General features: G+C 38.1%; 1 pseudogene across 1 annotated transcript in view; it reads left to right on the top strand.

Annotated features, from left to right (window-relative positions):
- The window catches only part of LOC311227633 (neurocan core protein-like), a 132,018-nt pseudogene that overhangs the window by 103,022 nt on the left and 18,087 nt on the right, over nucleotides 1–10,909 (top strand). The window contains exon 4 of the transcript XR_014621041.1: nucleotides 2,285–2,426. The product of XR_014621041.1 is annotated as a neurocan core protein-like (transcript). The remainder of the gene's footprint in view (nucleotides 1–2,284; nucleotides 2,427–10,909) is intronic.

Genomic DNA, 10,909 nt, shown 5'->3' with positions numbered 1-10,909 from the left:
TCACGACTAGAGTCGCCCCTTGGATCTTGAATCATGCAATTACGTTTTACAGACGACTGATGTTTTCAAATCCCATGATCCCTAGATCGAATGTTATGTTCGTTCATTCACAGTTTGAAGACAGTAGAGGTTTTTTACTGTGTCAGGTGATGTAAAACTTTCACCCACCAAGTTAGTTTTTTTAGTTTATTTATTTAGCACATTATTATTAAAAAAAAAAAAACAGTGCTAGGAGGGAACGAAGCCCAAAGGGGCTTGTACAAAATTCCACTCCCATCTCATTGTCCATAAACAATATGAACGAATTACATGTAAACATGGTCTACGAAATAAACTACAAGACAGGATCAGAGACATAAGGCAGACAGTCTATAGCATATACATATACTGATATACTGATATATACTGATACATATACTGAACACTGTGACCTCATTTTTTTTACTTCTAATTTACATGCTATACTATGTTATTTTATTTCATACTTATCTTGTCTTGCACAGTCTCTGGAGCGTAACAGTAAGAAGCATTTTGTATAAAAGTATTCTGTACTTCTGTATGACAACTATTAAAGAAACTTGAACTTGAAACTTGGAAAATGTACACGAGTCAGTAACAAGAACAATTATTATTATATATTCTTTTTAGTACAAGAGGGCAAAGAAAGAGGAGAATAACATATTAACGGTATATAATAAAGAAAGAGGAGAATAACATATTAACGTATAATGAGGAAAAGGAAACAAGCAGTCATACTAACAGTAGATGTAACACTGATGACACCAAGTGATTATGTACCGCAAATGTGTCGACAAATTCAACACAGATTTATACGCTTCCTCATCGGGGGGCTTACGGCCCATTTTTTATTATCATTTCTTTTTTAAATCTTTTTTAAATAAAGCGCGGCCGCAGGATTAATAACGTTAACATTAGTTCGGCAGAGAAACAAATATACTAATTAAATTGTTGGACCTGCGAGATTTGTACTTTGTACTTTGTGTAGGTCTGCATTTAAATGTAAGGAGTAAAAAGTGTGTTTTTTTTCTCTGAAATGTAATTGAGTAAAAGTACACAAGTATACAAACCTAATAATACTCGAGTAAAGTACAAATCCCCAAAAACAGTACTTAAGTATTGTAACTAGTGCTGTCAATCGATAAAAATATTTAATCTGATTAATCGCATGATCTTTTTCACGTTTTAATACTCTTGTCAACATGAGAGTCAACAAATGGTTTTTGCCTTATTCACCTTTCTGTGAGGACAGCTGTTAATCCCTGTTCCCTGTGGTTAATTGCCTCATGGGTCGGCAGTAGGGATGTCCGATATTATCGGCCGACCGATATTATCGGCCGATATCGGCAGTAAAATGTATATCGGAAAAATATCGGTATCGGTTAAAAAAAGAAAAAAACAATAACAATATTTGTTATATATATATCCAGTGAAATATTAGTTACCTGAAATTATTCCGTTTTTTGGGGTGGGAAACCCTGCATATATCGGTATCGGTTGATATCGGTTGATATCGGTATCGGAAAATTAAGAGTTGGACAATATCGGAATATCGGTATCGGTAAAAAAGCCAATATCGAGCATCCCTAGTCGGCAGGTGTGTGGACTTGATTGCACTGATGCAGTGCAGCTGTGCCGATGGCCATGTGGAGTCTATTTAAGTTTGGAGATCGCAGTGTCAACTGCTTTTTCATTGTCCTTGTGCTGGCTATACTTTTGGTCAGGCTTCTTGTAGTGCTGCCCTATTCAGCATTTAGCCTTCTTTTGTAGCTATACTCGTTTTCGTCTACTGGCTTAGTTTACACTTTATTTTATAAAGGCTGAGGCAAAAAGGCAAATCAAAATTCAAAAAGATTATTCAAAACAGAGTGATGCACAAATAACTTAAAAGAAAATAATAATTTAAAACAATGAATAAAGTGTGCATGAAATAATAGGGAAAGAAAATGTTAGGAACTTGTTACATTCACCCCACAAAGGCTGAGTAATCGCACACACCCCCTCTCTCTCTCACTCACTCACTCACTCACACACACACACACGAGTCAGAACAACATAGTATCAATGAGAGTATCAATAATACACCTAAGTGAAGTCTAGTAAAAAAAAAAAAAGTTTAAACGTTAATCGTGCGTTAAAAATACAGTGGCGTTAAAATAATTGTGCGTTAATACCGCGTTAACTTTGACAGCCTTAATTGTAACAAAGTACAATTACTCAAGTACTTACACTCCCCCCCCCCCCCCCCCCCCCCCCCTGACTGTAGGTCTATGAGAACTGGAGGAGAGCAGCCAGACAACTTCTTCGCGGGGGGAGAGACTGTGTGGTGACCATCGCTCACGAGGACGGCAAGTGGAACGATGTGCCCTGCAACTACAACCCTGCCCTACATCTGCAAGAAAGGCACAGTGAGGCTACCACACACACCTACCTACTGATTGATTGATTTTATTTATGGATCCAAAGACACAACAAATCCAAGGGATGACATTGCAAAACACTTATTTCCAGCATGGTCCCCGCGATGTTCTGACCAAAAGGACTTATACACAAATAACATATAAAACAACAACACATAAAGCAAAAGTCCAATACAACAAATCCATATTCTACAAACAAGTCAATATCATCCTGACCAAATAATTCATTATAACATCATTAAAACAACAATACAAGTATGACCTGACAGCTATCGGCCACTTACTGCTGTTGTAATAATACTAATAATACTAATAATAACTTTATTTGTATAGCACCTTTCATACAGGGGGGGGATTGCAGTTCAAAGTGCTTTACATCAGTAAGAATAAGACATAAAAATCAGTGTAAAACAAGCAGCAAGCGCAAAGCATAAAGTGGGATAAAATAATGCAGATATATTAATCAAATCATATCAGAACCTCACGTTCCAATAGGCTTCTTGAATATCTGTAATCTGTTACAAAACATGATAAAGGTTATAGTATGCGCACCCAGTGGATAGTGGGGCGTAAAGATAAAAGTAAAAATAAGTAGAATAATAGCAATGGTAAAATGAGCAGACATATAAAATCACAGTTTTTGACATTAGGAGCTACATCCCAACAGTTGATTCAGTTTTAGTAGAATAGAAAAGACATGGATGATGAAATGTTGTATCTGAGATGGAACTGACAGAAACACTGCTGTTCACCAGATATGAATGTTCTGGAATTACATCTCGGGTTGATAATGGTGCAGAGATGCAGTAGTGTCGTCAAAGTTGCACAGTATACATACAGTACTGACTGGTACAAGGACCATGGTAGACATTGCCTGTGGTGCTTTTTTTTCTATTGTTAGGTTTTAGTGAGTTTTTCCTTACCTTCGCGTGGGGTATGTCTGGGAGTGTTGCATTCATTTCATTTATTTTATTTATTTAAAAATGTTTGGACTTCATGGTGTTTTTGTTTTGTTCTTGATTTATTGTGATGTTTCTTCTTGACTTGTTTAAAGAAGACGTGTCCGGGTCTGTTCTGGGCTTGATTCACATTTGCATTTTTTACATGACGCTTTAATCCAAAGCAATTTACAAATTCCCAAAACAGAAACAACAAAAAACAGACAAAAATCTACACCCAAGGAGGACAACACACACAGGACCAGACAGCATACTAGAAACAGGACACTACCCCCCCCCCCCCAATCACCCCAAAAGCCCCCCACACCCCCTTTCCACAACCCCCCATACCAACAGTACACAACTACCGATACAGTCCTCCCCACCTCAGCCTTTATGCATAGACAAAATCCTTGTCATATTAAATACAAATGACATAATGAGGCCCTTGATCTGATCTCTGACGTCATCCAAAATCTTAACATTCTTTCTTTCTTTGTCTCGAACATACACATTAAAAGATAAAACACCAAACATAAAAGAGAAATCAAATCTTGAGAGGAAGCAGGAAGACGCAAGATGCTTATCATGGCTTGCCCCTTCATTAACGGTATGATATTAAATAATGAAAACGGATATCTTATTCACCAAAAAATATAAATATTTACATCATTACATCATATTTACATCATGACACAATGCAGTGCACTTGCAAACAGTTTCATCATTGAATCAACATCAACTATTTAATGTCCCCTCTTCATTTGTCTCTAAAGTGATTTTGTTATATTTGTATTTAAACTGCTCTTGGTTTGCTTGATCTGTTCATCTAGTCCATTCCACAGAGTCGCCCTGCAGAATGAAATACAAGTACTTTTAAGAGTGGTTGCCCCAGACTTCCACGCAATAGTTAAAATACAGTAATATACTGTAATTGTGCAATATAGCATGTGCAATGTTTTGTGATTCAGGATGTGCCTAGTTTTACCCAAAATTCCAATGTTCCAAGCCATCGTAGAGCACAGAAGGAATGCATCAACTTCAAAACACTACTCCTCACCTTCAAAGCCCTCCATAGCCTGGCCCCCCCCTACCTGACTGACCTCCTTCTCCCCTACCGCCCACCCGTTCCCTCCGGCCCTCTTCCACTCTTTCCCTCACTGTCCCGTCATCCAAACTCAAAAGTTTTGGTGACCAGGCATTCTCACGAGCTGCACCCCGACTCTGGAACTCCCTCCCTCAGACCATCAGAGACTCTCCCTCACTCTCCACCTTTAAATCCTGACTCAAAACCTACCTGTTCTCCCAAGCATACAACCTTCCTTACCCATAACCACCCTCCTCCAACCCACCACCATTTCCCCCTGCCCTACGTTCTCTCCTCTCCTGCCCCCCCACCCCCCTTGGTTTTCCCTTACTCTCTTCCCGACTGTCTCCCCTACTCACTCCTGTATTTGTTATCCGTTACTTGTGGTTTTATGTTCCTGTGTATTCTTATTGTTATCCGTTTCCCTGTGGTTCTATGTTTCTTTGTTTCTTTTTTGCCTATTGTCAGCGACTTTGGGTCTTTGAAAAGCGCTATACAAAATAAATGTATTATTATTATTATTATTATTATTATTATTATTATTATTATTATTATTATTATTATTATTTTATTATAGATATTTTATGTGGGGTTTCAGCCAAACTTGTGGTCTAATACAACACCCAAAAACTTGTTTTCATAATACTCTTTCTATCACCACATTATCAATTTCCACTTGAACATTTGTATTGGTGTCATGGATCCAAAACATACATTTGGGTTTGTTCAAGTTTAATAATAACTTATTAGTCTCGAACCATTTATTTAGTGACCGCCTCCAAGATTTGTTGCAGGTCGTCCCCAGAACAACAAATATTTGTGTTGTCTGCAAAAACAACACATTTCAAAGCATGTGATACTTCATTGATATATCATTGATATACAAAATAATCTATTTGGGGCCCAAGACTGATCCCTGCGGGACACCACGGGTAATGTTCAGGCACATCGACTTATGATGATCCATTTAAACAAACTGCTGCCTGTTTTCAATATGCAATTGAAAGCCACCTCTTTAACACCATATATTTCAATTATTTTGAGTAGTAATCTCATGGTCACTCATATCAAATGCTTTTTTTCTTTTTCAAGTATCTTTGAGAACTGAGAAAGTAGGGATACAGGCCTGTAGTTGGTCAAATGAGTTAGTTTGTCACCAGCTTTATATAATGGAATGACTTTGGCCGTCTTCATTTTATCTGGGAATGTACCCGCTTTGAACGATAAGTTACAAATATAAGTTAGTGGATCTACAATTCCATCGATTCCCTTCTTTACTAGAGCTATATAAATATCCTTCCAATCCGTGGATGTTTTATTCATACACTTAGTTACAATATCTATCATGTCCTTCTTTTCTACAGTTCCCAATTTTTTTTAATTTGTATTTTTCTCTCCACAGCCCTCCTTAGCATAACTATTCCTAGGCGGCAGTGTGTTTTATATTTCTTTCGCAAGTTTTGGTCCCACAGTAACAAACTAGCTGATTCTTTGAATCCATCCACCACATCATTCATATAGGTAATTGTTGTATTATTATACGTAAAATATTCTGGCTAGCTCGGTTTGGTTTATATATTCCACAAGCCTTAAATGTTGTTTTTATTGTTCTCTAGTATTTTAATGCAATAATCCTTCTCGCATACCCTCATAATCAGTGATGCCGGTAACACGTTACTAAGTAACGCGTTATTGTAATCTGATTACTTTCCCCCGAAAATAGTAATCTAACGTGTTAATCTTTAAAAGCCAGTAATCTGATTGCAGTTACTTGTCCAAGTGGCTGTGCGTTACTATTTCGTTACTATCTCATCATAAATTCATAATGCAGGCGGAATGCAGTATTTTATTTCGTTTTCGACAGTCAAAAATACATTTTGAGCTGTTTTTCTTTTGGGAGTGACGTAGTGTGGCAGTGAAAGGGTTACACAAGAATGTGTCCCGCGGCGTGACTGGACACTGTCTGTGAGTGACTCTGCTTTGGTACAATCACATTCCCCATCCACAGTCTGCGAATCCGAGGCAGAGTAGGGCGGGTCTTCACAGCACGTCATGTGACATATGCGCCAATCGTGTGACAGCAGGGCTCCGTCGTCGGAGAATTCCACCCCAAAACGCTTGGCAAAATTTAAAGTGAGTTTCTGTTCAGACTTCCATCCCAAAAACGCTCGTCTAAACGGGGCCTCAGTCACTACTTCACGTTCATATGCGGAGGAAACAAAATACTGTCTACCGCTAAAAACAGCACATCCAATTGCATTGAAAGCATCTGGAATCACAACACTAGCCGACGCTTCGACTAGTAGGTACAGGAGGACTCGGAGGCCGGCCAAACAGCAAAAGAGAGAGATTGTTTCTTTCCCTTTTGATTAATGTATATTTGATGGTGGCAGAGCAAAAGCTCTTATTTGCCAGATTTACAGTTAATTTACATGTTAAAGAGAGACTGATTGTATGTTTATAGAGAGACATTTATAAAAACAATTTAATAGTTACAGTTGATATAATTGAATAGTTCAGCCTGCATTTGTTAGATGTGAATGGATACACTGGTTTTGTAAAACCACTGGCTGGCTGCTCTAATGCTGTGAGCATCATAGACTGTTGCTTTACCATACTTGATGGTACAGAAGCTGAAGCACTAGTTTAACAATTTACGTTATGTGCAGAGAAACAAGTTAAAAACTATTTATGCACTTTCAATAAAGCGTTTAAAAAAAACGGTTGGGGGAACGACGACGACTTCGTAACCTAGTTACTTTCAAAGTAACTAAGTTACTCTGATAATCAAGTAATCAGTAAAGTAACTTGGATTACTTTTGAAAGGAGTAATCAGTAATCAGTAATCGGATTACTTTTACAAGTAATCTGTGGCATCACTGCTCATAATACGGGAAACGTTTTCGTGTTTGGCACCGTGTGTCCTGGAAACAGAGTTCTCCAAACACAAGAAATCCACCAAAAACCAGTGTGGTATATTCAGCAAATGTGGTTGATGCTTCCATGGAGTTGCCACTAACTTCTTGGCAGCAGTTATGCCGGACAATGTGACAGCAGGGAATTGGAAAGTAATTTCCTGAGTCATCATCCAACAGAAGCAAAGCATGGTGGGGGAATATTAATAAGAAAGACATTCTTTACAATAATGACTGACAGCGCTGACGACACAGAGCGCCAGAACCTGATGACCTCGGTAAGAACCCAGTTTATGTTTATGTTTATTTAAAGGATCCCCATTAGAGACACATGAAAAAAATACGAATAAAAAATAAAACAAAACTAGGGCTGTCAGTTTATCGCGTTAATTAGAGTAATTAATTACACAGCAAATAATCGCGTTATGAAAATTAACTCAAAATTAATTACAATTTTTTTTTTTTTATAATATTTTTTTGGTATCTCATTCATTCCATAAGCATGTAGAATACACATTTACAGATTTTTTTTTTTAATATGGTCCATTTGCATGTTCTTGGTATCTGATTCTAGGGACATCTATGAATCTCAGGGAATGTATTCCCAGTGTCAGATATACTGTGGGCTAGATCCACAAAGAATGGATTGCACGGTGCAAGTTGCACCCTTACTTACAATTCATTATGAATTGAAAATGGGGGACCCTGATGTAAACAAGACGAAAGTCTTTCTCTGGTCTACATTCCCTTAACAATTGTGTGTATTGAGCCGTACTGTATTGTACCCATTCTGTAATCTGTTAATAACATTTTCATTCAATCAATCAATCTGCGCGGTGATTGATTGAATGAACATTTTATTTTGAGTAAATTGTAATGAACCAAATGAGAATATCAATAATTTTTTTTTATCTTTGACTGTGAATAACACCATGCTCAAATTGACCAGACCTGAAAAATCTAAGCAAATTAATAGATGGAAGATGATTAAACAGAAGGTTTTGTAGATACAGTACTGAATTCTGCCATCCGGACACATGCAATTTGAAATATGATTATAGAATATAGAATATGAGGCATAAAATGGTAATGCGATTAAAATGCGATTAATTAGATTAATTAATTACAAATCCTGTAATTAATTAGATAAATTTTTTTAATCGCCTGACAGCACTAAACAAAACACATAAATAAAAAAATTAATACAAATATACAAATTCACATTATAAAATCTAACATTCCAGTAAAAAATCCCGGTGACCTCGGTACATTCACACATCATGCGTACTGTGAGGGAAATGTTATCTATGTCCATCTGTGTTAAATCTCTGTACAGCTTGACTAGTTAATATGATCGACTAGTAAACAGCTTTAAGACACTACGCTACAGTTTGACTGTGTTCTTATAAACAACAGCCAATTGGTTAGGAGATGACATTTGGCCCATCTCTTCAATTCTAGTGTGAAGACATAACATAAGCCCTAGAGCCATCTTTGTTATTCATTCTCTCACTAGGGCATATCTTTTTTACCTTTTCTGTCATATCTGGTATCTCATGTACGTCATATCGATTATAATGTGTGTCTGACCAAGAGCTCTTGGTCACTTTCTGGTCAGACGCTTTGTGTGTACAACATGTTGTCTCTGATTATAAACTGATAACTTTTTCTATGGCTATGGCCGCAGAAATAAACCGATGTTCTATATTTTTATATACAAATGGACTCAATCTGAATTCCTACAGCTTACTGTCATGGCTCATTTTAATATTCCACAACAGTACATTATGTGCCTGAGGTGCCCTGAGGACAGAGGGAGCAGTTGGAGGGAATGATTTGGTGAAAACTTAAATGATTTGGCATATTTTTATCAAAGAAAATGTCAGTGTATGAAACCATAGGGATGTAAAAGTGTTAAAGCGAACCCTAATGCTGACCAAAGCCATTACCCTGAGCCTTTAGTCCCAGGAACTACATGTAACGCTACTAATATTGTTCCTTCAGCCCGGTGTGGTCTGTAAAGACCCGGTTAACCGTCTGTAGTGTGGTAGTGAAAGGGTTAACCGTCTGTAGTGTGGTAGTGAAAGGGTTAACCGTCTGTAGTGTGGTAGTGAAAGGGTTAACCGTCTGTAGTGTGGTAGTGAAAGGGTTAACCGTCTGTAGTGTGGTAGTGAAAGGTTAACCATCTGTAGTGTGGTAGTGAAAGGTTAACCTTCTGTAGTGTGGTAGTGAAAGGGTTAATCTTCTGTAGTGTGGCAGTGAAAGAGTTAACCTTCTGTAGTGTGGTAGTGAAAGAGTTAACCTTCTGTAGTGTGGTAGTGAAAGTGTTAATCTTCTGTAGTGTGGCAGTGAAAGGGTTAACCTTCTGTAGTGTGGTAGTAAAAGGGTTAATCTTCTGTAGTGTGGCAGTGAAAGGGTTAACCTTCTGTAGTGTGGTAGTGAAAGGGTTAATCTTCTGTAGTGTGGCAGTGAAAGAGTTAACCTTCTGTAGTGTGGTAGTGAAAGTGTTAACCTTCTGTAGTGTGGTAGTGAAAGGGTTAACCGTCTGTAGTGTGGTAGTGAAAGGGTTAACATTCTGTAGTGTTGTAGTGAAAGGGTTAACCTTCTGTAGTGTGGCAGTGAAAGGTTAACCGTCTGTAGTGTGGTAGTGAAAGAGTTAACCTTCTGTAGTGTGGTAGTGAAAGGTTAACTTTATGTAGTGTGGTAGTGAAAGAGTTAACCTTCTGTAGTGTGGTAGTGAAAGGGTTAATCTTCTGTAGTGTGGCAGTGAAAGAGTTAACCCTATGTAGTGTGGTAGTGAAAGGTTAACTGTCTGTAGTGTGGTAGTGAAAGGGTTAACCGTCTGTAGTGTGGTAGTGAAAGGGTTAACCGTCTGTAGTGTGGTAGTGAAAGGTTAACCGTCTGTAGTGTGGTAGTGAAATGGTTAACCGTCTGTAGTGTGGTAGTGAAAGGGTTAACCGTCTGTAGTGTGGTAGTGAAAGGTTAACCGTCTGTAGTATGGTAGTGAAAGGGTTAACCTTCTGTAGTGTGGTAGTGAAAGGTTAACCTTCTGTAGTGTGGTAGTGAAAGGTTAACCGTCTGTAGTGTGGTAGTGAAAGGTTAACCTTCTGTAGTGTGGTAGTGAAAGGGTTAATCTTCTGTAGTGTGGCAGTGAAAGAGTTAACCTTCTGTAGTGTGGTAGTGAAAGAGTTAACCTTCTGTAGTGTGGTAGTGAAAGTGTTAATCTTCTGTAGTGTGGCAGTGAAAGGGTTAACCTTCTGTAGTGTGGTAGTGAAAGGGTTAATCGTCTGTAGTGTGGCAGTGAAAGGGTTAACCTTCTGTAGTGTGGTAGTGAAAGGGTTAATCTTCTGTAGTGTGGCAGTGAAAGAGTTAACCTTCTGTAGTGTGGTAGTGAAAGTGTTAACCTTCTGTAGTGTGGTAGTGAAAGGGTTAACCGTCTGTAGTGTGGTAGTGAAAGGGTTAACATTCTGTAGTGTTGTAGTGAAAGGGTTAACCTTCTGTAGTGTGGCAGTGAAAGGTTAACCGTCTGTA

The sequence above is a fragment of the Notolepis coatsorum genome (genome assembly GCF_963971535.1).
Source record: "Notolepis coatsorum genome assembly, chromosome: 4".
NCBI lineage: Eukaryota > Metazoa > Chordata > Actinopteri > Aulopiformes > Paralepididae > Notolepis > Notolepis coatsorum.
The sequence above is the reverse complement of the archived record's forward strand: the minus strand, read 5'-3'. Positions and strand labels throughout refer to the sequence as shown.